At 43.9% G+C, this 26,636-nt stretch overlaps 1 protein-coding gene across 8 annotated transcripts in view; it reads left to right on the top strand.

Moving 5' to 3' along the window:
* Positions 1–1,745: 1,745 nt before the first annotated feature.
* Positions 1,746–26,636, top strand: part of ZNF644 (zinc finger protein 644) — an 85,148-nt gene continuing 60,257 nt past the window's right edge. For 2 of the 8 annotated variants that reach the window (XM_048066970.2, XM_067001463.1), the window contains exons 1-3: positions 1,746–2,048; positions 6,027–6,323; positions 19,945–20,066. The gene's annotated coding sequence lies outside the window, so the exon portion shown is untranslated. Of the gene's footprint in view, positions 2,049–3,630; positions 3,779–6,026; positions 6,324–19,944; positions 20,067–26,636 lie in introns of those variants that run through there. The other 6 variants (XM_067001454.1, XM_067001456.1, XM_067001453.1 and 3 more) reach the window with 6 other exon arrangements.

The following is a 26,636-nucleotide window of genomic DNA, read 5'->3' as shown; positions in this document are numbered from 1 at the left end:
AAGAATAACAACAAAACCATTTTTCTTGCTAGCATTCTTCAGTAGTTAAACATAGAACAAAACAAGTAGCAAACTGAAAAGAAACAAGGTATTAAGTTCTTGTCTCGACACTCATATAGGACCTGCTGTAAACTTTGTTATGATTTTTGGATTTTATTTAAATTTAGTTGTATTTACTTGAGAATACCTAAAGATAGTTCCTAGCATACTGTATGGCTTCACTGTCAGTTTAAGTAGATGCAAAGTTGGGTAGAGGTTTCAATGCATTTTGTTTTATTAGCTGGGTGTATCTGCATGTACATGCCTATAAAATGGATCACTACTGAGCAATAGAGGGGAAAGTAAGATGGTGGTAAAGGGGACTAGTCATTAGGTGGGCTACTTTTGGTGTCACTATAAAATGCTAAAAGTGTTTGTTCAGTATGGTTGAGTGCATCTCTTTGAATTTTGAGCAAAAAAAAACTCATACTTTAAAAAAAAAAAAGCAAGCTCAAGAAAACAGGACTTTTTTACAGTCTATATAAGCAAAAAGTATTGGTTCAAGGAAAAACCCAAGTCATCCTTCAGTTGCTCCTCATATAAAAAGAATCTTGGATTCCGCCTGCTTGTGATGTGATGAACGTTCAGTGTGCACGCTCAGTTCGCTGCAGAAGTACTGCCTGTTCCACTACTGTGTTGCTGGGACTTTAGTAGGGCATGGAGAGGCAGGCTGTAAGGAAAATGGCTGTTCACCTCCTGTATTCTGAATTACAGGAGGGAGAGGCAGATGTCTGCTCCTCGGAGAGGAACTGAGTAATGCTCAGGGGAGGGAACATCGGGCACTCCCAAATGGGGCGGAGAAGGAAAGCGCAGTGAGCCAAAATCCTGTAGGTAGTGTTGTGGAGGAGCTGGGGAATTGCTTGAGGTTAGAGCCAAGCTTTAGAAGTAACAGGAGAATGAAGAGTTCCCTCGAGAAGTCTGAGTGGTGTCTGTGGTGCTCTGTGAACCACTTGGAAATTTTCATATTGGAAGTAAAATGCAAAGATTCACCCTACATTGACCCAAAGGGGAGGTTCATTTTCAAGCTTTTCTAATTAGTCTAGCTCTCCAGCCCATCAGACTTCTAATGGTTTAAAGAGTAATTCTCTCCTGTGATTCTAATAATACCTTCTCTTAGAAATCTGGGTTCTATGGGTGTGCTCGTCAGAAGGAAAAGCTTTCACCTGAAGAAACTTGCTAATTCAGGATCCCAATTCAGCTCAAAAAGAGCTAACTATTCTTTAACGTTGTCTTTTATGTTTTTGTTTCGTTGGTTTCAGCTTTAGAAAAGAGAAAATTGGGTGCTGGTCCTGCAAAATGGGTAAGTTGTAACAGGTGTGGGACAGGCCTGGTCACTCAGTGGAGTGCAGTCAGGCTCACTTGGGTATGCATGAGCTCTACAAGAGTGTGTAAATTCCAGGTGTTGGTCATGTTCTTAAAGTTCTGAAGTGCCTTTCTTACAGAAAAGCAAATTTGTAAACCAGAAGAGATTAGGAGTAACTCTGACTTCTGCTATTGACTAGATTTACTCTGCATTAATGCTTCCCAAAGTAGCTATATATTCTTCTTTGGGTTATCTGTCACTCTTAGGTTGATTTTAAAATGTCCTCTGCTTTTAAGGTTTCAGGTGTTAGCACTGAAACATTCAACCGTGCGTTGAGGTGTTGTGGGCCGCAAGTTAATTGTAGGACACACCTTTTGCCGACTTGAAGGCCTGTGAGAAACTGTTTCCTTTTCTGGGGTGGGATGATGCAGAGAAGGAAGTAAAGCACTTCATCTTACTCCTCTATATCCTTTATACGTTCTGGGAGTGCTAGGCTGATACAGTGTCAGCTGCCGAAGCTACTTAAGTATTCAAGGGAAAAGTTGTGACTGTGGCTATAGGTAAGGCGGCTGTCAGACATGGAAACATTCTGATACAGGCTGTGGATCAAGGCAAGCACTCAGAGCAGCCACATGTTGAGTGTCAGCTTCCGCAGAGCAGCTCGAGAGAACAACAATCCGCTCCCCTGAAGGCACAGGCAGATCAGGTAAGATTGCTAAGGAAGACTCCCACAGGATATTTTTATGAAGAAGCCTGTCCTATAACTGTTATTGTGGAGAGGGACATCTGATCTAAGACTTTTAATGCAATTCATCCCATAACTTGAAAAGAAAACAAAAACTATCAGGCAACGTATTACCACCTCCAGAGAAACAGCTTTAGGAACCATCTGAGTACTGAGGCTTCTGGAGCAATGCAGACATGCTAAGTTATGGGCGTTCTTCGCCCTCATTGCCTGTATTTTGACCTTTCTCTGCTGTGGACAAACATAATGCAGATGCAGTTAGGAAGCCATGGTTTCTATTGCTAGACAAGACTGTGCTGACTGGCCAGCTATTTTTAGAAGTTAGTGTGACTGGAACGTGCTCATGAAGAAACTGGAACCTAACCAGTAATGAAAGTACTCACTGAGAGTGTAATTCTGTGTTAAATGTGTTCTGGCAGAAAAACTTGCTGGCACTGCTTGCTGGTGAGCGCTGCTCCTGCCCTGTGCCACCCCAGCTGTTGTGCCAACACAGTTGTTCTGTGAAATTAGTTAAAACTAGTGACTGATTATACCCTGTCTCCAGCCCTTTGGGAAGCTTGTCTCTTATCAATGCTGTTCTTACTAGGAAAAACTGGATGTGTGCAAAAAGCAAAGCAGACTAAAACTCACGCATATGACAAGTGAACAACACAACGCTAGTAAAATAGAGATCTTAAATCTTGCTTGGAGTCACCGTTGGCAGCTATTACTGTCTTTTCAATTGTGTTTTTTATTTGTGTCTTAGTAATAACTTACTAAGATGTCCTGTGTGGTAGCCTCATGAAAGGGTGAAAGTAGTTGGGATGCTCCAAGATCTCATCGCAGCTTTGCAGCTTTACATGTGGCCTTGAAACGGTGTTGGGTTTGCATCTCTAGTGAAAGAGCTGCAAAAAGAGTAGCATGAACTTTACATTGCCAGTTGCTAGGAGCATGCAGTGGGAAATGAGCTCTTTACCACTATCTGGAATTGGTAATAATTCCAAGTGCTGGCTAACAGCCGTAAACATCTGTGAAAGCCTCTGACGCAAAGCTTCAAACCACATTTATTTTAAAAGAGCGTTGAGGGATACAGCGCTGGGACGTGCTGCGTGCCATGTTAATGTGGCTTCCGCAGGGTCCTCACCTTGGGCATCTCCCCTTGCTACACTAACACGCCCCAGCCCGAGGTGCACTGCGGATCACCCGTCTGCCTTGGGAAAGCTATACGCGGGAAGAGCTAGCTTTTGCTTTGTTTTATTTAAGCGAGGCGTACAAACGGGCGTTAAGAGGCGCGGCCGGGTTTAAAACTGCCAGGAAAGCAGCTCCTGGGGCCGAGGCGGCCTTGTCGGGCTGGTAGAAGGGCGGCGCTGTCCCGGGCTGCGCCTCGGGGTCCACCGCGGGGCCGGGCCTAGCTCAGGCGGCTGGGCTCTGGCGCCATTTCCTTGCGTCCCCTTCCCGCGGCCGTCGCCATGGAGACGGGCGGGGCGGGCGCCATCTTGCCTCTGGCCCGCGGGGCGGGCTCAGCCGTCGCCATGGTGACGGCGGGCCGTGCCCTGCGCCCGGTGCCGGTGACGCTGAGCGGGCTCGTTGGGGGCCGGGGAGTGGAGGCGGCTCCGGGGCGCGCAGGGCGCTGGTTTGCCCGGTCACACGGCCCCGTCACACGGCCCCAGCTCTGCGGCCTCTAGCCGGATGTGAGGCACTGCAGAGCTGAGGTGCTGGCTGTGTAGGACGGCGCTGGGAGGAGCTGCCGTTGAAACGGGGAACAGCCTCAATAGCAAGACGGCCACCTGCCGCGGGCATGATGCGTGCTTTAACAAAGCGGGTTACATCAGTCACGCGAGGCTGACCAGCGCAGGGGGCAGGCTGGCACGCCGTGCCGCGGGGCTGTCCGGCAGGGACTCGTGGCCCGCCTCGGGCTGCGGCTCCCCAGTGACGGCCGTGCTTTGCCGTTCTTGCCGCCCCTCTGGGCGGGCTGAGCCAGCCAGCAGGGTCAGCCGCTATGTTGCTGCCCCTTTCCCAGCCGCTGCGGTACGCTTACCGCTGCGTGTAGCTGCCCTGCGTGGGCTTCCTCAGCACAGCCCGTCTGTGTGCCGGCCGTGCTCAGCCCATCAGCCTTCATCGCGTGGAAAAACAGAGAAGCAAAAGTGGCTTTTATTTAATACAGAAATAAGCAAAGGAACTTTTTTTTTTTTTCCTCAGAATTTATTATCTCCTGAGGAGGAAATTACATGCCCATAGTAGCTGTCGGGCTGACCTCCCTTCCTTACACACGCAGCCCCAGTTGCATGGTGGCAGGGGGAAGGGAGACTTTGGAAGACATGGGTCTGGCACTGCAGCTACGGGCTGAGGGGCTGCTGGTGGCTCTTGGCCTGGGGAGACTCTGGTGTGCCTGCAGTTGCAGAGGGCTGCACAGGCCCCTACAGGAGAGCTGTGTCAGACTGGCATTTATCTTCACATTCCCTTCCAGAGTTCATAAAATGCTAACTTTCGAAAGGGAGGTCCCCCTTGTGTATTTATGTCAGTGATTTTGGGTTTTAAAGAATTCATGCATGAAAAATTACTGTAGGAACTGTATACTCCCATGTGTGAATAATGACTACATGGGAACACAGATTACAGCAGTTTTGCACTGAGATTGCTGCAGTTTACATGCTCTCTTTGGGAACATTATGAAACGTTTTTAAACACTGGTGTATGTTAATGCATTGATTTCAGTCAGCCTCTTTTTTTGTCCCTTTTGGATTTGTTCAACTTAACAGCTAGTATGTCTCATGTTTACTCTAAGATATGCCTAGCAAATTAGGAAAATTAAAAAATGCATGCAAAAACGTGGCGCCATGCACTTCTATCAGGTTTGTTATTTATTAATAGACTCCAAATTTCATGTGATAGCCTACTTTTTTTAACTTTGGCTCAATGGGTAGTTTATACCAATTACATGTAGTTTAACAGCTTTGAAATCTGTTTTTGCTTTTCTTATGCATGAAGACATGGATTCTGTTTCAGGTTTTAATTAAACTCTACACAGACTTTAAAGATTCTGTTGTCCTTTCATTTAAATAGGATTTTTGTTAGATCTTTAACGAGACCTCAGTGGGGTAATAAATCTAAGCAATTGTCCTTATTAGGAGTAGATTATCCTCAAGAGATGGAAAGTAACAGAAATAAGTAAAACCATTTGTAGAGATTGAACTAAGTCTTTTTCTTTCTGAACATTAAAAAGACTTGCGAATGACTTGCTTGGGTGCTCAAATTAAATTAAATTATATTTTGTTTATTTTTCACGTTTTCAGGGTAGGCTATTTGCATTTACTTAAACTTTGAGTTTTGTTGAGTAAAATTTACTCCAGGGTAAGTATCCTTACTTTCAATAAACAAGCTGTAAATGAAACTCCAGAACATCCTGCAATTTCTTTTGTTAGTAACCCTTGCCACATTTGTACTTTATAGGACCCAATGACCTAGCCAGTGTATACTTGCTTCATCATATGTTCCACAGTAGATGAGTCTTGGATGGAGAATTAGTCTTGCATTTGTCCAACACTCCAGCCAAGTAGAATTGCAGAGTATGTAGCAGCGTGCAGCTTGTCCAAAGATCTCCTCAGATGCTAGACTAAAACCCCAGGTTCTTAGTCAGAGAAAAGTTGCCACAAAAGCAAGTTTGGCCTTTTGGAGTTTATGTGCTGCCAGGAGGTAAAAGGGTATTTGACACAAATGGGTCTCTTTGTTTCAGCTCTTTGCTTCACTTGAGGGTGTTCTCCGTTCTGTAGGTGACCAGGTCTTGTTTTGTTCCTGATTTTAGTCGTAGGTTGGCTTCTGATGTGGTGTGGCCTGCTTCACACAGTCAAATCCTGAATTTCTGCCATACATTTAATTCTCAGATTTGCTACACTCACTATAGTACAAATATTTTAAAGCATCCAGTTATTTAGAAGCTCCATTCTTTTTTTTTGGTGCCAGGCTCATTCCTAGGACTTTACCCAAAAATCAACAGGCAAAGGCAGAGCTCTTGTGCAGGGACATGCAGTAAGACGTGACGTGAGAGAGGCTGAGTTGTTTTCACTGGCTTCAGTTCCTGAGCTGACTGAGCTGCTGCCCTCTGCAGAGCATGCTGCAGGAAGCCGGACTCCAGGGACACAGCTGCACGTGACCTGACCCACGTCCGCCTCCACCGGGAAGGAGCCCACAGCTCTGCTCACAGCAGATGAAGACAAACCTGTCTTGGTTGCTGCAGCTGCACCAGCTCTCAGCCACCAGGTATTTAATGTCCTGAAGCTCTCCTGTCCTTGGGCTGCTCTGTCGTGGTCCTGCGGGCCACTGTCTCATTAGAGCCAAGTACTGTGAGGCTCTGATCTCCTTCTGTTCGCTGCGTGGTACTCTGCCATGTTTCTCCACTCAGAGACTTCTCAACCCTTATTGTCTTCTAAGTGACATTGTAGCGATACTTTGTGGCAGAAAAATGATGATAGAGGAACATAGTCCATAAATATTAATTTCTAATTATACATTCTCTGCATATCATGGGCAAAACTGCAGTTTTTGATCAGCCTTCATCTGCTTTTCGTATCACTCAAGTGGCAAAGAGTTTGGCATGGTGCCTCACAAGGGAGGTGGAAAATTTGGTGCAAAGCGAGATTCTGTAGTTGTTCGGCATCATGGCTTCTCTGTGTCCTGCTAGGAAACACAGAAAAACAGAAGGTGCTGATAGCAGATAAGGTCACCTGGTTGCTGCTCTGCTTTTGGCATAAAGCCAGGGGGAAAGAAGGGGGTGGGGAGGAAATGCACACCGGGGCTTTTGGGCTCGGATTGCAACTCTTCCTTCCTCCCAGTGCACGTTTGTAGAGTGGCAAACCTAGGCTGAGTCCTGCTGTTGATTTAACTTTTAATATGACACAGTGCAGAAGATTACGAAGAGGCTGAGTGCTCTTGGCCTAGAGGCAGATTCTGGGTAAATTAAGAGATTCTCCATACTGTATCGTGTGGTGATTAGAACTCGTGTTTTAGCAAGGTCAACTTTGAAATAAAGCAACACTCTATCTCAGACAAAATCCATGGAGCATACTTTTGCTCCAGACTCTCATCAGGATGTGGGATTTTCCCTTGGTTTTCACCAGCAGCAGGACCAGGAGCTAACCTCAGCTCTGCAAGGGGAGATTGAGAGGGCCAGGCTCTGCACCTTGCCAAGAGATATGTCTTCTGTTCCTCCTTCCCCCGGCCCCTCTTTCTGGGGGCATACGCTGTAGTCACAGGCAAGTGCTGGGACTTTCCCTGCAATATGAAGGTGATGATGTGCATAGAAGAAGTGCAAGGCTAGCTAAATGGACTTCCACTGCTTGCTGATGTGCATGATCGGACAATTAAGAGGATCCCTGCTTGTCTTGCACTCTGGAGGAAAGTGTGTTGCTTTCCAATGCTGACTACGCACTGCAGCATCAAATGTGGCTTCTAGATGCTATTTTTACACCGACCATGCAGTGAGCCAGCTGTGTTTTCCTCTGAACACAACTGCCTCCCCTGAGAGGGAGCAAGCTGCTCAGGTCAGGGGGTACCTGTGTGTCACAGGTGTGAAAAGCTGCCCTCCTTCTGCCCTCAGGTGCAAACCTGCTTTCACTCTTCCAGGCAGAGCAGAAAAGCTGAGGTCCAACACTGGGACATATCCCTCAGTGTCTGCAAGATGAAGGTGACGTGTATAAGAAATCATTTTCTTCTCAACATGAGTAGATGAGATTTAGGTGGGAAAGTAATGGGAATGCTAAATGATTACTGCTAACACTTACTAAGATGACAGCAAATCTCTATATTAATGTTCAACTTTTGAGACTAGATTGAATCTTACTTTATTAAAGAAGGTAGGAAGCCTAGAAGTAGCTCTTTAATCTTCAACTGGAAAGTACAATTTTGAAATCCATTATCCTAGGAATGCAATAATCAAACAGAGTAATAACTGATGTTAAATCTATTTTGAATATTACTTAAAGTAATTCCCAGATGGAAACAGAAGTTGATAGGATGGTTTCAGGTTCACTTGGACACCTTCTTGTCTATGCAGTTGCACAAGGAAAAGAGGTTGACTGACATGTCTTTTCTGCTTGTATGATTGTCTCGGGAACTATGAAAAGCTAAAAAGTCATTGAGTGATTCATACATACATGCATTTGCTTTTTATTCCTACAAAAGACTGCTGGAATTGTATCAGTCTTATTTTACACGCACAGCTCTGCCTATGCAGACCTCAAGATGGGTACCCAGTGTTCTGCATCTTCAGGAATCTTCAGAATTAGCCTGTTAGTCAGTCCCTTCCTGATAGTGCTGAGCTGTCTCTCTTGGCACATCTTTGAGTATTTTGTCCAGCCTAGCTTTAAAAGTCCCAGATGATGAACTTTTTGGCAGCACATCATTCATCTTGGTGTCAGCGGCTTCTTGTGATATTCAAAATGCATTTTCCTTTCCTGTTCGTCATCCTGTTGCTCCTCCTTGTAGGTTCTGAGGTGGATCCAGCCCCATCTATATGGGAGCCATTTTGTTGTGAAAGGATCCAGTGGCACAGAAGTGCGGGCGCTTCCCCTGGCCCTTTCCCTCGTCAGCTGGCACCTGGTCACATGTACATGTGTGTCCTATTACTCCCTGCAGTGTAACGCACTCCTGATTTTCCCAAATAATGTCACATTTCCTTTCTCCTCCCCATGTTTTTCAGCTCTCTTTCTCCATTTGTATAATGCATCTGTGCACTCTGTTGTTTTCAGCTTCTCCTAATTTACTAGCACTGATGAATTTCTCACTCCCTCTGCAAATCATTAAAAAGAGGCTAAGTGGGACTGCTTGCAAAAGAAAGCCCTGCATTCCCAAGATAGCCCACAGGCTGGTGTGTAGCAGTACTCTTTGTTTAGGAACTTTTAGATTTGTTTAGTTGTTTAACAGATGCAAAACCATCTCTGGGTTGTAACCTGTTTGCCACTTCAGTGTGAGAATACAAGGAACGCATAAATTCAAAAGTTGCAGGACTTGAGAGGACCTGTGCAGCCCTAGGGAAAGGGCAGTTTGCCATGCAAGCAAAATGAAAAAACAAAGGAACAAAATCCCACAAAACCAGTCTGTCCCCAGCCTGTGGGCAGGTGAGGGAAGCCCTTTCCTACCTCGCACTCCCGTTTTCTCTGCAGTCTGTTTCAACCCACCATCGTGCTCAGTGGCTGAAGAGCTGGCAGAAGTGGGTATATGCCTGAAATACCATCACATCACAAAAGGCTGGGCTGGCATGTCTGTGGTGTAAGGTGAGAGGAGTTCTGCTCTTCCTTGCCATTTCGGTGCTGCTCCTGCAAGAAGCTGGGGTCCGTGTGATTGCTTCAGTCCTCTAAAAATCTCTGTGGCTGATGCTGTCAAAAGGAGCAGTTGCGTGCTGTGGTGGGTGGCAGAGTTGGAGGAGGAACAAATCCAGCCTCATCTTGCTGGCCTGAATGCTGGTATTGACACAGAGGAGGGAGTCATTGGGGCAGGAGGAGGGGAGTTGGGCTCACACAGACTGAGCAGTGTTGCCACAGTTTCAGTGGAGAATGAGGCTTCTGGTGCATTAGTCTCTCCCCAGTGCCTGCTTTTAGGATGTGGTTGGCAATGCTGTGCCTGTGAGGGCTGTCAGGCAATGCCCAGGGTAAATCGGTGCCCATGTGTTAAAGCAGCATGTGACTGACAGACCCATCCCTTCATTTTGTTTGCGTTCACAGCTGGAAATTTTCACCAGGAAAGCGCTTGTTGTCAGCCCTGTGCGAGACCAGTCAGGATCGTCTTGTAGTTGTGCCTCTGACTGGGTTAGAGGGTGGTCCTGGGCACCAGCAGAGTTTCTGGAAGCACCCTGCAGGCTGTGTCTCCTGGCACAGATTCCCTGTGCCCATGGTCCTCCTTGCTGAAGTGCTGGAGGCAGCCCCCTGCTGCCACGACAATAGTTTTAACTCTTTGTTATCTAAAATTCAGACAGTGCCCAAGTGACACAGAGGTAGATAAACCACTGGCCCCTTTGTACAGTCACATCCTTCATGCATTTCCTGCTACTGGTGTTAATTACGTTGTATGCAATTCCCCCAACGCAGATGGGAGTCAGGAAGTGTAAGGTGGACCTCAGGGGACTGGTAGCAGCAGTGAATGTTTGAGGCTGGATAATGCCTGCTGGTGCTGTCAGGTAACTCTATAGATAATGTTTAGCCTCAGTCAACAGCAGGGTTGTAAACTGAAACAGATAGCTCAGTCCGGATTACTTTTTCTAGAGTGGATGATGCACAAGGAAATCGAATTAAAAATTAACTTTGAGATGGGCTCAAGGCTTTTTACAAACCACGTAGGACTTAAAAATATCAGATATTAACAAAGGAACCTATTTAAAATAATGGTAAGCTGCCATCTGCTGGTAAAAAAGAAATGCACGTAACGAACAAGCAGACTTTTGAAGTGATAAACAATTCTTTTGTATTTGATGTGCTACAGTCAAATATATATGTGATATGGAAACTGCATATATTTATTTTACTGCTTTTCATCTCCATTTGCATTTTCATATAGAATATGCTAAACAGATGCCTATAACATAACTAACTTTAATGACAAGCACTGAAAACCAAAGACAATAAGAATAAAGAACGAAGACTAATAAAAGCAGATGAGCGATTGGGATGGTGACAGCCTCCAAATGTGTCCTATTTACATTGCTAATAATCACAAGCACTGCCTTTTTTGATCCCCCCATAGACCCTCCCATATGACCAGAATTGTAGCACTGAGAAATATTTCCTGATTTCTTGTTTGATTTTTTTTCTGCGTGTGGTTCCTTAGTCAAGCCTGTAGATAGGAAGTGGGTCTTTAATTGTTCCTGATTTAAGTAGGTCACCTCTGCCAATACACAAATCTCCCATTTTATAAGCCAGGTAGACTATTGAACAGATGTGGAAAATATTTATTACGCAAATATGACCAGAGAAAATAATTCTGCAAAGGACTGCTCCCAAATTGCATGGCGACTGACACAATCAGTCTCCATAAATCCCAAGTATGAGTGCACTGCAGGGGAGAGACTATCAGGTTTCATGTTTGTATAGTGCCTACCAAGTACATGTGCTGAGCTTGACTGGGTCCCCAAGGTGCTGCTGCTCTATAAATAGCGTTAACAGCGTGAATTACCTCCTGTGCAAACATCAGGCCACTTGGCTTTGTCATATGCATGTAGTTTTCTGTCATGATTTGGGTTACTCCAAACATAACCTATTGTTTTAGTAAACTGACTTTGTCATAGGAAATGTTTAAAATGGGCAAAGAAAAAATAGGTCAGTTCTTCCTTTGAAATCAGAGAGCAGTGTGCATTTGTAATATTTCCCAGGTTTATTTCCTTGGAGCAGGTTTGGCAGGTAAGAGAGGAAGTTAAAGATTTATTATTTTTGGTGCTATGTACCAGATGTCATACCTGCTCTTCTGAGACAGTTGCTTTTATCTCCAGCAGTACCTGCTCTAGTAGCAATGAAAAAAGTGACTCGAATCCCATTTAAAGCATGTAGTGTGCACTGTTCGCATGCCACTAAAGCGAAGGAAAAGCTTGTTTGGGAGACTCCAGGCAGTGTCTTTATGCATCATCATAAAACAAATATGTTTGCATCCCTCTCAGCAGTGTTTTTGCCTCTACAAAGAAGTGAGGAATTAATGTGCACAGATTGAGGGCTTGCAACCGTAGCACAGGCTGGAGTTCTACAAAGAAGTCCAGTTTGAAGCTCTGTTGTATTTACAGGGAGTCCACATACAGCTCATTTGGTAACATCCAGCTTGTTCTTTGTAAAGGACCTTTTCTAGGGAATCTGTGGTGCTGTGTGTACTCCATTCACTTGGTCTTAGACCCAGTGCGCTCAGCATCTTGCCTGATGAGACCCTGCTTGGTGGCAGAGAAACACTAAGAATACAGGGCCAAACCCTCATCTCAGGAAAAACACCATGTCTTTTTTTGGCTTTTAATCTGTGGAGGATCTAGCCTGTGCACGGTCACAGGGGCCCTCTTTACTGAAGTGTTCCAATAGCAACACAAAATGATCAAAGGGAAACAGAGCCAGGGGAACAGCGGTGCCTGTGGATACCTGTTAACAGGCAGGAGCTGAAACGCACAGTTGCCATCAAAGAGGCTACTGTCCTCTGCTTTGCTCTACAGCACTTCAGTCTCCCTGCTAATGGGACTCTGCCTTCCAGCTGAAGCATGACTGACAATTGAAATAACAGTGCCAGTTTATTCCAGGTATGCCACTGACCTGCATGACCTCTTGGAAGGATAAGGTAGAGACAATCAAAGCAGCACGCTCCTGTAGCCTCTACGGGCTATAACAATGGAGACGTTGGGAAACAAGCTGGTAGATTGTGAGGGGAAGAAATGAGGATGGGTGTTCACCCTTCCTTGCTAATATGCTAAATGAGTTCAGGGGGACTGAGATTTGACCCAAAAAGAGACTGAAGGTGAGTAAGAAATGAGCAAGAGGTAGAGCTGGTATTTACTTCATTTTATGATAGAATCACTGTTCAAAAAGTCTCCCAAACCACGGAAGGCTGTGGAGCAGGCAGGGGTAAAGAGTTGGCTTATGGCGATGGGGCAGTTGTTGATACATAAATTGGAGCAGTTCAGGTGTGTTTAACTGTTTACTGCCACATCCCATCTGTGTTTTCTAAGCTGACTGCTGTGTGATGGGGCAGACTGTGATAACAGCACAATTGGTTGTTTCGCTGTTTCCTTTCTCTGTGTTTCTAGAGAATTAAGCACTGTGTCCCACCTATGCTATGTTTAGGGTTTGGCAAAGGGTTTGCCATTCTTTTGGCCAACTTTTAATCCTGTTTCCTTTTCATACTACCACTTTTATACTAAGATGGAGTGGATGGGTTAAGTAATAATAAAACTACTAGTGGTTTACCAAGGAGCAGAACCATTAGCGGCCAGATTCTAGCAACGTGTAGTTCTCAGGGTGAATTAAGATCCTGGACTTTGCAAGGATTACTGTGTGGTGGACCCAGAAGGGTCCCAGAAGGACCCAGAAGGGTCCACCACATTTACTGTTTAAACAGCAGTTTACTGCCATTTAGAAAGCAATAAAACATTCACTTTAAAAGTGAAGAAGTGTGAAATAGACATCATTTCACTGGCACAGAGAAAGGGGAATGCAAAGAGAATCATGATGGCTACACAGTTGTCAATTTTTGTGAATATAGTGACATTTGGAGTCCTCTGTTATTTCTTTGAAATGAACAATGGAATAGGACCCATATACTACATGCTTGTCAAAGCCAGGTGTAGCGATCAGCTAATGTGCTTATCAGTCAGACAGTGTCCATGGTGATATTCTGCTTTCACACTGTCTGCTGATTGGAATTGGGCCCACGAGGAAGCCAGGTGATTAATCTGCAGGGGTTTATTTTTTTCTGAACTGTTAATGTCCTCTGTTTCAGAGCAACAGCCCATGGCTCATTAAGCAGGGAAGATCTGAATGCAACTGTGAAGGGCAGCACAGAAAGATTCTCCACACATCTCTTGAGCCTTGGAGATTCGAAAAATAGTGTTGGAAAAGTTTGTCCTATGCTGGGGCTGAACTGGTGCTTTCTGAGAAGCAGCAGTACTGTTAGAAATATTTATGTATTTCAGTCAGTGGAGATAAAATCTAAAGTCACAAGGCTCTTGCAAGGTGGTGGTGGACACTTGGTACTAGCCCAGAAACACACAGCTGCCACTTCAGCTGACCTGCTGTGAGAATCTTGCTCTTTTGAAGTCTGTTGCTGCTATTCTTTGGTGATTACATATCTCTCTTGCTGTGTTCTTTCCACCCATACTGCTTGTGTACTCCGGCATTGAATGCTGAGAAAGCAAATGGGGCTGCTGAGTCCAACTGCCTCAAAAGAAATGCAATGGGAAGTAAATACATATTCTGAAAGACTTTGCAATATTGGATTCATCTTAAGGAGATCATCTTGAAGTTACTAGCCCTCATTTATAGTCTGTATCGTACCTGTTTGTAAAATTAATTTGCCTTCAACTGAAATATTTGAAAGTACGTTGGTTTAGGGAAATGATTTTTGTGCTAATATGGTATTATATACGCATCAATTATTTTATTATCCCTAATAACTTTCTTGAGAAATAGGGTAGTGTTTCAATGCTGTTTTTACAGATGGGGAAAAAAAGAGTTTGATGTAGAGATTTAGATCTACATACCCTCGTGTCTGCTGTGTGTTTGGCCCTGCTCACTTTCACTCAAGTCTTTTCCTCACTGGAATTCCTGGTCACGGAGTAGCTGTGTCCTGTGCAGCACTTGGCACCTCTCTGATTTCATCCTGTGAGTGACTCCATACCGAGAGGGTACCTGTGAAGATGGATTATAGTAGAAAAGATTGTTAAAGATGAATGAAGGGCCATCTTCCTTCAACTTGCAAGAAAGACATGCTGAGCTCTCATTTTGAACCTGGGTCTCTGGGAAAGGCACACAGCTGAACAGAGCACAGAGAGAGTAGACCAAGGCTCCGTGATTTCACACATGCCCCTTCAGACAGGGCAAGCAAAGACAGTAAGCCACTATTGGGAACATGGAGTAGAGTTGACAAATTCAAGGGCCCAACCTAATATTTTATTGGCTCCAGAACAGTTTGGAATCTCCCAAAGGGGCTCTCCCAAATATTATTAGATATTTACTCATAACCTGGTCTTTGACTGGGCTGCAGAGCTACAGTGACCATGGGGAAGAATTGAGGGTGCTTGTGGGAAGGGAAAGCAAGCAGGCTTCAAAGGCTTCTGGGCTTTGCTCTCTGCTGAACCTCAACTGGCTTTTTCTTTATTTTTCTCTACTGTTATTCTTTAAAGTTCTACTGTAAACAATTAGAGGAAATTTAGCGATAATACTGCCTGTGGAGACTAGGAAAGTAAGAATACATTCTACTTCACCACTTCCCTTTGTTCGTCTTTTTTATCTTGTTTATCTTTGATCAGCTGCAGATGAAATAACCAGCTAACTGATTTCACATACAGGGCTGCCACTCATGCTGATGAAACTCCCTGACACAGGAGTATGCTCTGTAGCAGTCTAGCAGTATCCATTTCTTATTCCAATGCACTGACAGGTTACTCAGGGAGACTAAAAACTCTATTCTGGAGTGGAACAGAAAGAGCAATTTCAATTTTGTTTTGATTTGAAATTTTCCAGCTACCTATCAAGACCAAATCCTTGAACTATTTACTTAGAATAACTGGAATACCCCTATCTGAAATAGCGGATATGCAAGATTTAGCCATTAAAGAGTTGGGGTAAAATTAAAATCCCTTTCAATAATAACTAAAGTCAGAGAAAATCTTTCAAGAAAATTAAACACTTGATCAAAAAGAGAGAGGGTTATTGTTGAGAGCATAAAGATTAAACAGTAGAGTTGTCTCAGAGAATAACCATCAATGATAAGTAGCAGGCAGTTAATAATATCCCCTCAGGGATCTTCTTTTACTTATGTAGGTTTTTGGACAAATACAATGTTACATTTTTCATAGTTGAAGCATGAGGGAGCTTTGTGCTGTTCCAGAGTAGCAACATAACTTCAGCGGAACAAGGACAACTGGAAAGGTGTGGAAGGGGGTGACCCAGGACCTGAAGCAGCGGGGAACCAGTGATCTCTCCAAATAACCCTCCTTTTCAAACCCCAGCTCTGAGACCTGCTCTCAGTCTCCCTTCTGTGCCCCTGTTTCATATCCGCAGCACTGTATCAGTGCTGAGATATGGTATTGCCCCTTGTTACATAGCAGATGAAAATAAGTGAGAGACCAAGCAGAGTAAGGGTGTGACTCTGTGTTGTGATTAAGAGCTGGTTAAGAGCTTGAACATGCAAAGAGTTGGAATTGGCAGAATTGAAGGGATGGTAATCTGCAGCCAGGGGAAGGCACATCACATAGACAGGATGGGGGCCGGAGGCTTTGGAGAACCTCTCAAGCCAGCTTTGCAGCTGGAGGAACTGTGACATGAAACAGCTCCCTTGATCTCTCATTTTTCTTCTCTTACTCTCTCCTCCTATGTAATTACAATAATAAATCTTTTTGTTCCTTAACTATCTTGTGGCCATTGCAAACATTTAAGAATTAATGCAGTTCTCACGCTTGAAGCACATGTTCTGCATGTCCCCTTGTGTCTCTCCATTTATTCATTTATCATGTACACACAAAATTCCCATAAAATATTAATCTGAAATACAAATCTCTTTGCATCCTAGGAACATTTGCACATACTAATGTTAACGAGATTATTAATTCTGCATGCACAGTCTGTGGACTGCACTCAGGGCCAAATCTCTCTCAGCAACTGTGCTGAAATCAGTGACAATTTCAGAAACATTATTTTAATATTACAAACAGTGAGTGGAAGGTAACAGTTTCCTAGAATTGGAACATTTCCTTAAAACTCAAACAAGAATTTGAATCTTAGTTTTCAATTTTTCCTTCTAAGTATTCCTTTGTAAAAGGACTTATATACTGCTCTGTATTTCTATCCGATGGTTCCTAACAGATTAGTACAGTCTGGAAACAAAGGGATTTTTTTTTTAACAGTGCTGTAATCCACAAGGAATCTGAACATTTCTTTTGCCATTCTTCCTTTTTGGAAACACCAGGAGTAGCTGCAGTTCTGCAAGGCTGGTTGGGGCCAGGTTGCACTGGAAAGGGCAGAGTGTGCTGGTGTAGATGGACCAAAAACAATTCTGTAAGGCTGGAGACAGCGTAATTTTCTCAGCGGTAACAAAGAGTGGAAACTGAGCAGGCGCTTGGCGTGCTGAAATCGCTGGGAGGATTCTCCTGGGGGGGGGGTTAGATCCGCAGCTCTCTCCTGGCTGTCCCTGCCTTCTGCCAGGCGAGACCTGGGGAGGCTCTGGGCCTAGGCTCCACTCTGGAGGGAGGGAGGGAAGGAAGGAGGGGGACAATTTTTCTAAGCCCAAGGGTCTGCATTGGCATGCTTGGATCCTTCACCTGCCATGGGAATTTTAGACAAAAAGTTGCACCAACATTGAAAGGTGTGTTCTTCAGACTGCATCTGAATCCTGCCAGACACGGAACTATCAGGACTGGGAAGGGGTTGCTTTTCTGCAGTGAAAGCAGAGTCACTGGAGGTCTCCTAAAGGTGTCTACTCAGAGGGGCCATGCAGCTGGAGCAGGAGCTCTCCTGCTGGGGACAGGCAGACATGAGAGGCGGGTGCCAGAGGAGCAGGGCCCAGTCGCCCTGGGGGAATTGGGGCTTTCGGCAGGGAGCAAATAATGGGGCCCTGCTTGCTGCTGCAGGGTCTCATGATGCACTGTCTGTGCTGCAGTAAAAACAAAGCCCTTCTGGTTTCAGGAAGCAAAGTATTTTCAGTTTGTCTTTATTTCTATGCTGATATTCAAATTTAGATGTCTGTAGTTTATGAAGAGTCAGTGCTTTACTATCTACAGGAACAATGCTGTTGATCCCTCCATCCTCAACTGCTAACTATAAAACATTCATTTGGCTATACAGCTTTAAAAATATTATCAATGAAGCAAGTGAGACAACATCCACAGCTGGAATTAAGCACTTCCATGTGCTTGCTGAATCAGGGACCAAGTCGTTAGAAAGATGTTTCAGGACTGACTGGAGATCCATAAGAAATTGTCTTGACTTAACCAAGCCCTCACATTTCTCTTAATCATTACCTCTACATCATCTTTTTTCTTTCACTTCCTTCTTATTCATGCTTAAATGAGAAACATCTGTTTCCATTTTTCACATTGTTCTGTTATGTGAGTAACGACATCAAACATCTTTTTTTTCTGCACTGTGAAAGAATAGAGTAGTGTTAAGTTTTGTGAAGTGCTTTTAAAACACTAAAGCAAAACATCTGTTTCAGCTGCAGGTCATTAAGATGAAAAATCCTAGTCTGTGTGCAGTGCAAAATTGCCAAAAAATTTATCAGCCCAAACACATTTCCTCACCTTTTACTATAACAATTGAAGATGGCAAAAGGATGGTAAATCTTGTCTTTGGGTATGGAGCAGTTAAAAGTGCTCACTGCTTTAATCGACAGCAATAGCTCATGGTGACAAATCCTGGTCTGATGTAGTGGCGTCCAGAGGTTGCCCCAGTGTTGTAGACTTCAAGGTGAGAGTCTCCTTGAGAGTCTTTTCAGCCAGGTGTGGTGTTGTGCAGGACTGCCTAATGCTCTGTAAATGTTGGTGTCACTGAACTTCTGCTGAAAAGGCTCCCCCCATCCCCCTTAAGATTTGGAGGTTGTTTCCAGGGCAGGTGGCTAGAGTAAAGTTCAAACGTGTCAGAGTTTAAGAAGTGTTTGGACTGTGCACTTAGTCACATGGTCTGAATTTTTGGGTTGACCTGTGTGGTGCCAGGAGTTGGACTCGACGATCCTTGTGGGTCCCTTCCAGCTCAGGATATTCTACGATTCTATGATTCCATTGGCAAATCTACTGTGCTGGTGAACTGAGATGCTCTTTATGTGCCAAAGCCCAAATACAGATGTCTGTGTTCCTTTGTTGATAATAATCTCCCTTGTAAAGCACTTTGAGGTTTAGAGATGAAAAGGCAACAACTACCTTAGAGCTTGGCTATTAATAAATAGAATAATGAATGTTAGAAACAGTGAGGGCATTCACTGAATTCTGTAGGAAGAGCCTGGTCTTTTGGGCAGGTCCTGGCAGGCAGGTAGTAGCTTACTCCCATAAGAGTCTGGGTCCACCCTCGTTTCCCTCTGTCTTTAATTAAAAGCTCCAGATCTATTGCAAGTGTAAAGGAGATGTTCAGCTTCTGTCAGGAATGGCCTCCAAAGCTGCATGGGGCTTTTCCATCATTTTAAGAGGAAATACTTGTTTGTTCTTCCGATCTGCTAAGGCAGCAGCCTGTGCAGCCTTGAGCAATCCTATTGCACTGTGCTCATACCTTCCCTGGAGCAAATGAACATGATGGTTTGGGGTCTCTAGCAGCCCTGTGCATTTTTTTGTAAAAGTGTACTGGCTCCCATTTCATTTAAACCCTGAGTTTTTGAGACAGGAGCCTGTATATACATTGCTGCACTGGATCTGTTCACCTGCAGCTTTCCCCACCCCCAGCACATGAGCATGATTTCCTTTCATGCACTGCTCTGTCACAGCTTGGCAACTTTCCCAAGGCAGTCCATACCAGAAAGGAGAATATGGCTGCTGAGCAGCATAGACGGGAGAAATGCCTTATGTAACAAATTCATTTAAATACTATGAAATGTTGAGATGTGAGACAATAACTGAAAGCAAAATGCAGCCCTTAATCTCTACCATCAATTCCTCTGTTTGCCCTCTCCATCATCAGCATCTAATAGCCACTGACTGTCTTCACTCACGTCTCCATCTTTTTCAAGAAACTGCCTGCAGCAGAATGTACAAACCACTTGGCAAGCGGTATTAGGGACAGGGTTTTTATTTATTTATCTTCTCCTAATTCTTCGTGATCCTCATGAGCACTTCCCTACTAATGTGCCTGTGGCATCATTAGGTGTTTAATGAGAGTGATGTTGCCTGAATATTATTGTTTTTATAGCTCATTTTGTTTTGACAACTCTTTGGTTTTGTGGCAGTTTGTAGTGTGCAGACTTCTCCTCCCTACTCCTGACTTCAGAATTTGTAAAATATTTATCATGGAGGTATTACCATAAAACCTTAAATAATGAATTGTCAACATTCATTATTTTTAAGTGCAATATATGTTCAACACCACAGTAGTTTAATGACATCTGTTGATTATTTTAGCATATTTCTTTCGTTTAACTGAAACACCAGTAGTAGTCCAATAATGACCACATCTTACATAACAGTTAAGTGTAATTCTGCAGATGAACAATCCTGTTTGTTTTCTTTTCACAGCTCTGAAAGACCAGCACGGACTCCACAGGTTGTGGATCACAGTCTTATTTCTCTTCTTCCTCACATCTAGGATCTCAATCATTTTGTGTTGTGCTTGGACTGAACACAAGACTGCTAAAATTGTAAGTCTTGGCTAGATGCATGCAATGTTATTTTACCCCCTGAATTTTGTCTGCATATTGGCTGTGCTGCATCCATTTCTTTACTCATTAAATTAAATGGATACAATTTTGTGTACAGGCAAGAGCATAATTCTTACTTAGGAAAACGCTATCTTCATCTACCATGTCATATGGATGATCAGTGCTGAGCAGTGCATTTATTCAACAGCTGTCTCTATGCAAGGAAAATAGCGATATTTTTAAGAGACTAACTAATGCCCATTAAGTTCTCACTTTTATATTATCTTCCAAGTTATTTTATCTGGTTTAGGATGTTAGCATGTATTGTCTTACTGCCACAGCAGCAGAATAGATCTAATCCATTCTTCTCTGGCTATGAGCCTTTAAAACAACTGGGCTACTGTCGTGAATTTAGCTTGCTTGAATCAGCTAAGATGAGGGGAGTTACTGGGGCAAATGGCAGCGAAAGCAGTCTTGCTGCTTCCTTGCATAGCACGTCTCCTGCACAACAGTAAAGAGGAGCAAGATGTGTGTCTCTGCAGTCCCGTTACTGCTCCCACCAGGCTGCAGCATTACTGCACAACCACCTGGCCTGGGACTGCCCCTGGCTGGTTGGGTGCTGGAGGCCCTAAAGGTTCCTGCCTCTGTTCCCTGCGTGGCCGCAGCCGGTGGTGCTGCACAGCCCCAGGAGCAGGCGATGCTAACAAAACTGTCATTGTATACATAGCTACTGTTTCAAATGTTCTTATCCTGGCTTCCAACATCTCTATTTTTATGTCCTTGTTTATATTTAATAGCAGTTACAGTGGTTAACTGGCTTTATTTTGGAAACCTTGACATTTCTCTTGCCAGTACTGAAGCTGTGAAGATCTGAAACAAAGATGTGCCTTTTTACTCTCTTTCTTCTGATAGGTTTTGTCATTTGGCGCCTGTTGTTCTGTTAGACTTTGCAGAATTTGGACAGGATTCTGATCTCCTACAAAGTGACACACGCGGTTATTAGAATTCAGGAGCAGGTTTGGGGCCTTTTCTCTGATACACCATGCTGGGTACCATGCATGAGAAATTAGAGCCTGTCTGTTATTATGTGACCAAACAGCTGCAGGAACTTCTAGGGTTTTTAAATAGTAGTAAAATGATAATCAAAATAATATTCCCGTAAAACAAAGTGAAAAGAGATCCAGGCTCTCCTTCTGCAAGTCTCCCAGGCTCCAGAAGAGAAGGATTAAATCTGGAAAAAATGAGCCCCTGTACACATGTAGTTCCACTGAAGTAAAATAAATAAATAAATAAATTGGATTCTTTCTACAAGCTCTTTCATGATAGTTCCTACTTACATAGTTTCTTCTTAGCCCAGTGTAAAAAAAAGGGGGGAAAAAAGGAAGAAAAAAACTGTAAATTTCTAAATGAATATGGGATTTGAGATTTTTTCACTCACTTCGTCAAAGGCATGCTTTTGAAAATTGTATGACCTTCGGAAGAAAGGATCACATGGTTAGGATGGCACTGTGGTTGACATTGATGCATACTACATTTTATATTAGGTTGCTTTTCCGTTCTGGTGCAGAGTTAATCACTCACAAGACATTTCCAGATAAGCAGTGGGGAACTCCCCAAGCCGTTTAATTTTCCTGTTCATACTGGGAAATGGAATTTGTTCATTCAGCTGCCTTGCAAGTAGTGTCCTCATCCGACTTGGAGCAGAAGAACTGGCAGGCGCAGGGAGGCCAGCTAGCCAGCTATGACCTTCTGCCCAGTAGAAGTGCTCCTGTGCTGCCATTAAGGCTTTATTGCCTGCATTGTGTGCCTTCTGGGGCTCCCTGGGAGTGCCCCAGCTAGGATGCTGGGGGAATATTCCTCAGAAATCTTCTCTGTTGCCCCCCTACCTCCCAGGTATGGTCTGGACTACCTCCACTCCTCAGTGCTTCTCCCTGGAGCACCCTCATACGTGTCCAACAGAGCCATATGGCCTGGCACCTGTACTGCAGCTCTGCACTTGCAAGCGTGCCATACCAGCCCAGACCTGCTCAGCACCATCTGTCCATGCAGCCCTCTTGTCTGCAGTGACACGTCCTCCGTGCCTCCCCCGCCCAGACTTCTCCACCTGGCCCTGGGCCACCTGCAAGCACTTTGGCCACCTCATAGACAGTCTTCCCCCACACTTAGGAAGCCACAGCTACAAGATGAGCTTTTCTTGCTTCTATTAACCCAGAGGAGGAGCAACAACCTTCCTTCCCAGAAGGAAGCATGACCCCCTTCTCTACATTGTCTGCAAAAAGGAGGGTACTACAGAGTCTGTTTCTGAAGCGTAGGTAAGGCCTGAGTGGGTTGTCCGAGAATTTATTGAGAGGCCACAGAGGTGCTGGCTATCCCAGGGAAGGTGAAGCATAGGTAGGGATATGGTCTTCAGGCTGTGCTTATCCCTTCTCAGTTACAGACTCAGCAAGCTCATGTGGCATGTCCTCAAGTATGTCAGATGCTGCCTGCATGCAAAGACTGGACTAACAGGCAAACCAAGTACGCCCGGTGATTGAGCAGGAGCCTTGCTCTCCCAGCCAGCAAGCTGGGCTTGGTTCGCCATTTCCCTGTCCAGAACTACCTCTTCTCATGCCCTTCCCCACACCTGTTACTGCCCTCAGCATCAGTGCTGGGCTGAGGAGAAATACTAGAAAATATTTAGTGTTCCTGCAGCTGCTCACTTTGAAGTGACCTCCTTGCTGTCCCAGAAGGTACTGATGATGTGTGTATAGGGTCAAACGTGATTTCAGTGGGGGCAGACTGTGGTAGCACAGACATGCTCTTGATTTGTGAGGGAGCAGCACCTGAGGCATTCTTGGTGCTATTGCTAATTGTGGGGGGTTATTTTACACTGCATGGTATCTCAATGCTGACTATCTTTGTGTTGGTGCAGGGGCCTTACTTCTCTCCCTGCCTTTGTAGGGCCTCCTACTCTCTTGCCCAGCATTCCCCAGCCTCAGGAATGGCAGCTCTTCACAATGGGTTGCTGCAGTGAGACCAGAAGGGTGGTGATCTGTGAGGGCTTTTTTATATAAAGGTAGGGAATGTGTAGGTTGTGGGTTGTATGTGGTGGAAATCTGCTAATGTCATATGAGTACTCAAATGGCCTTACATGGAATTCTGCTAGCATTGTGGGGCAGATGTGCCTCATTTGCTGTGCCATGCAGATGTGACAAAGAGCTGGAGACCTCTCATGGGATGTAGGGGCGGCCCCTGTGTTGCTGCCTTGATTCCCATCTCCTCTGCATTCAAGGGCTCTTTAACTGGCTGTTCTGCCCAAGCTGTACTTACAGTGACCCTTTTCAGCAGGAGGAACATAAAAGTTCCTGAGCTTTCTACAAGACTCAAAGAAAGAAAATTCCAATTTTCCTAGGTGCCTGGGCTTAGAAATGGTGGCTCTGTGTGCTGGAGGTTCACCGCCATTTCCAGCCCTTCCCTCTTGCTAGCATCTGGTATCAGCCTCCTGAACTTCTGTGGAGTCATCTGTTGGTGGGCCCTAGGCAACAAAAGCAGTCCATCCTCTCAGATGGTGTTTACAGCCTGCTGGAGAGCTGCTTGATCAGTGCAAACTTTGTTAGGCATTACTAGTTTTTCTCAGCCTACCAGATGAAACTCCTGAAAGGACAGGCAGTCATCATTCCCCAAAACCCTTGCTGGCCACAGCTGCCCACTGCGCTGTCCTGCTGCAGCTTGGGAGTGCTGTGTGCTGCAGGCTACTGCTCGCCTTCCTCAGGCCTGAGAGTTGAATTCAGTCAGCTCCTGCCGGCCAGTATCTAAGACTAAAATGAGCTCTCACTATGATTTCAATCTCTTTATAAGGGATGAGATAAACTGCAACGTGAATGATGGAAGTGATCATATACAATTCATGCTTAGTGAGTACCTATTGTCTTAAATTAATCCTAATAAACACTGTTTTCCCCAGCATGTGCCATTTTAACAGTCACTGTGAAAAGCTGTGCTTCCTAATGTACTATCACAAATGTGATGACACCATCCTCTTTTAGAATGTGTAATTGGTAGAATGTGACAAAGACATGGTTATCGCTTATTCATAAATGGGATACTTTTAAAATACTCTCACTCTTACACTGATTGGGCTAAATGACCTGCTGATTAAGATGTCTACATGAAATTTTAAATCACTGTTACCTCATTGGCTCTTGTAATGATTCAAAATTATATTCTCTTGAGTAGAGCAAGTAAAAACAATTCTGTTTTAGAGCAGAATATGAATATTGTTACTCAAAGCTGAAGGTGTATTTGAATGATCATTCACATATAACTTCTTATGGAGGAATTTTAACATGCTTTCAGAGATTTTAATTTTAATATGATTTCAGAGATTCCTGAGAACATTCAGACATAGCTTCTTTTGCTGCAGTTCCCCAAATGGAACTACTCTACTGACTATTCTGCTGTTACAGGTAGCACATTTTCACTCTATGAATTGTCTGCATGCTCTAACTAAAAATACACTTCCAAAGCCCTACCTGAGCTCATTTCTGCACACTGACCTTTGAACACATCATTGGAATCCAAAGCCAAGTAATGTGAAACTGGGGCAAAGTGAACATGACTGTTCCTCTAAGTTTCTTCATTCTTTTGTTTGAGAAACCTCTATTCAGGTTGCATTCCAAGATACCAAAATAACTATGTTACAGTTATTTTAAATATGTAGATTTCTATTACTAGGAATTTAGCGTTGGAATTTTCTTTCTTTGAGCCTTGCTGAAAGTTCATTAAAGTCTTTGCAGCTATTTCACTGAGCTTATAATGAGATGTTTTATGTTCCTATGAGCTTCATACTAAAAGCAGCAATATTATACTATAAGATCTGCTTGCAAATCCCAAACCTAAGACAATATTTCTCGAAAGGGATAATAGCAAGTGAACTGCTGCACAAATAATTCATCTGAGAGTATATGCAGGATACGATCTGGAAATACTGGATGAACAAGAGAGAAGCAAAAGTTTTAATATAGCTTTGATCATTGCACTGAAGATACTTTCTGGCAGATGAGTGATAAAGGATGTAGCCAAGCTGAGAAACTAGGAGATGCTTCTCCTTTCTTTGTATAGCGAGGGACTGGCAGGGAGATTGGAAAGAAAAAAGTTCCTGGGTAATAAATGTCTCATAATAATAACCCTAGGTTTTAACTCGCTCTTTTCTTTTTTGACATTAATTTTATTCTACAAGAGGAGACTTTATATTCCAGTGGTCAAAATGAGATATGAGATATACAAACCTACCATGCTATATACTGGTTCTGTGCAACCACAAAATCTGATAAATAATTTTTCAAAATTGGATGTTAACTCTAAGCCTGTCAGAAACTATCACATTTTCATATATTTTTCCCTCCTTTTCAAGATTCAATTACAAAGATGTCTGTTTTCATGTCCTGAAGATACATACTTACCTATACAGTACACTATACTCTAAAAAAGCTTTTGTAGTTTTTTAAGCTTTATCTCTGATGTTAGAAAACTCAGCTATATTCATAACTAATTGTCTTGATCAAAACCAAACTCCTTACAATTAAGAAACAAACAGAAGGTATGGCATATCAAACAGACTTTCTGCTGCTGTGATCTTATCTAAAGACAAAATAAGCTCATCATTACTTTCACATTAATCGTAATAAAGTGCTTTTTTATTTCTTTACTTCTCCTTTAAATATTGTTATTATGTCTTCCCACGCACAAACCTCTGGAGCTCTACAAACAGATGCTAACAAAGATTGACGTAAATGTTTTTGTCAAGCATAAGGACAAGAGGGTGTATGTCCATTTGACTTAATGCAAGAATTCACAATTACTATGCAGGAGCTGCAGGGCAGGACAATAGGAAGCTGTGGGGAAAAGAAGGCGGTTTGAAATCCTGCCTGGTATGTAGTGACACCCTGGCAATGCCAACCACAACTGAGAGATCCTGTTCTTTTTTCAACATAGAGCACTTGCCTCTAAAGGCTACATTTTCTGGTAAAAATGTCTTCACTTGGACCGTTGTCCTTACTTCTGTCTGGCCAGGTGACCTTGAAGTACAGAAATGGTGGGGTTGGCTGCAAAAACTTTTATCCCCTTGTGGGTGTGTTGAAATAGTGATCAGCTGAGGGAAGTGGCTTTCCTTGTGTGGCTTTCCCTACCTGGGTCCCTCACTGGGATGTGTAGGAGTCACAAATACAAATTTGGAGATGGAGCATGGCTAAAAGGGTCATTGTTACTAACTCCCCACATTAAAATTGCTCAGGACTCTACTATGTGTCCTAGTCATGGGTGTGCCCCTAATGCCAGTCCCAGAGGTGGGTGTAGGGAGAGGTGGGGCGTGACACAGCTGGAAGACCAGAACATGGCACCCTGGTGCACCATGGCCTGGTGCAATTTCCTTCTCATAGGCAATTCTTTGCCAGCATAGGGTGGTCAAGTTGAAGATCAGGCATGAGGTTGGTAGTGGTAGGAGCTGGACTCTAATGCCCCTTCCTCTGCAGGGGTATGTTAAGGTTACTGGTGTGACAGTTGAGAGAGAGAACTTGAAATTACTCTGTCTTC

Source organism: Anser cygnoides, chromosome 8 (genome assembly GCF_040182565.1).
Source record: "Anser cygnoides isolate HZ-2024a breed goose chromosome 8, Taihu_goose_T2T_genome, whole genome shotgun sequence".
NCBI classification, from domain to species: Eukaryota; Metazoa; Chordata; class Aves; order Anseriformes; family Anatidae; genus Anser; species Anser cygnoides.
Note: the sequence above shows the minus strand (reverse complement) of the source record. Positions and strands in the feature narration are given on the sequence as shown.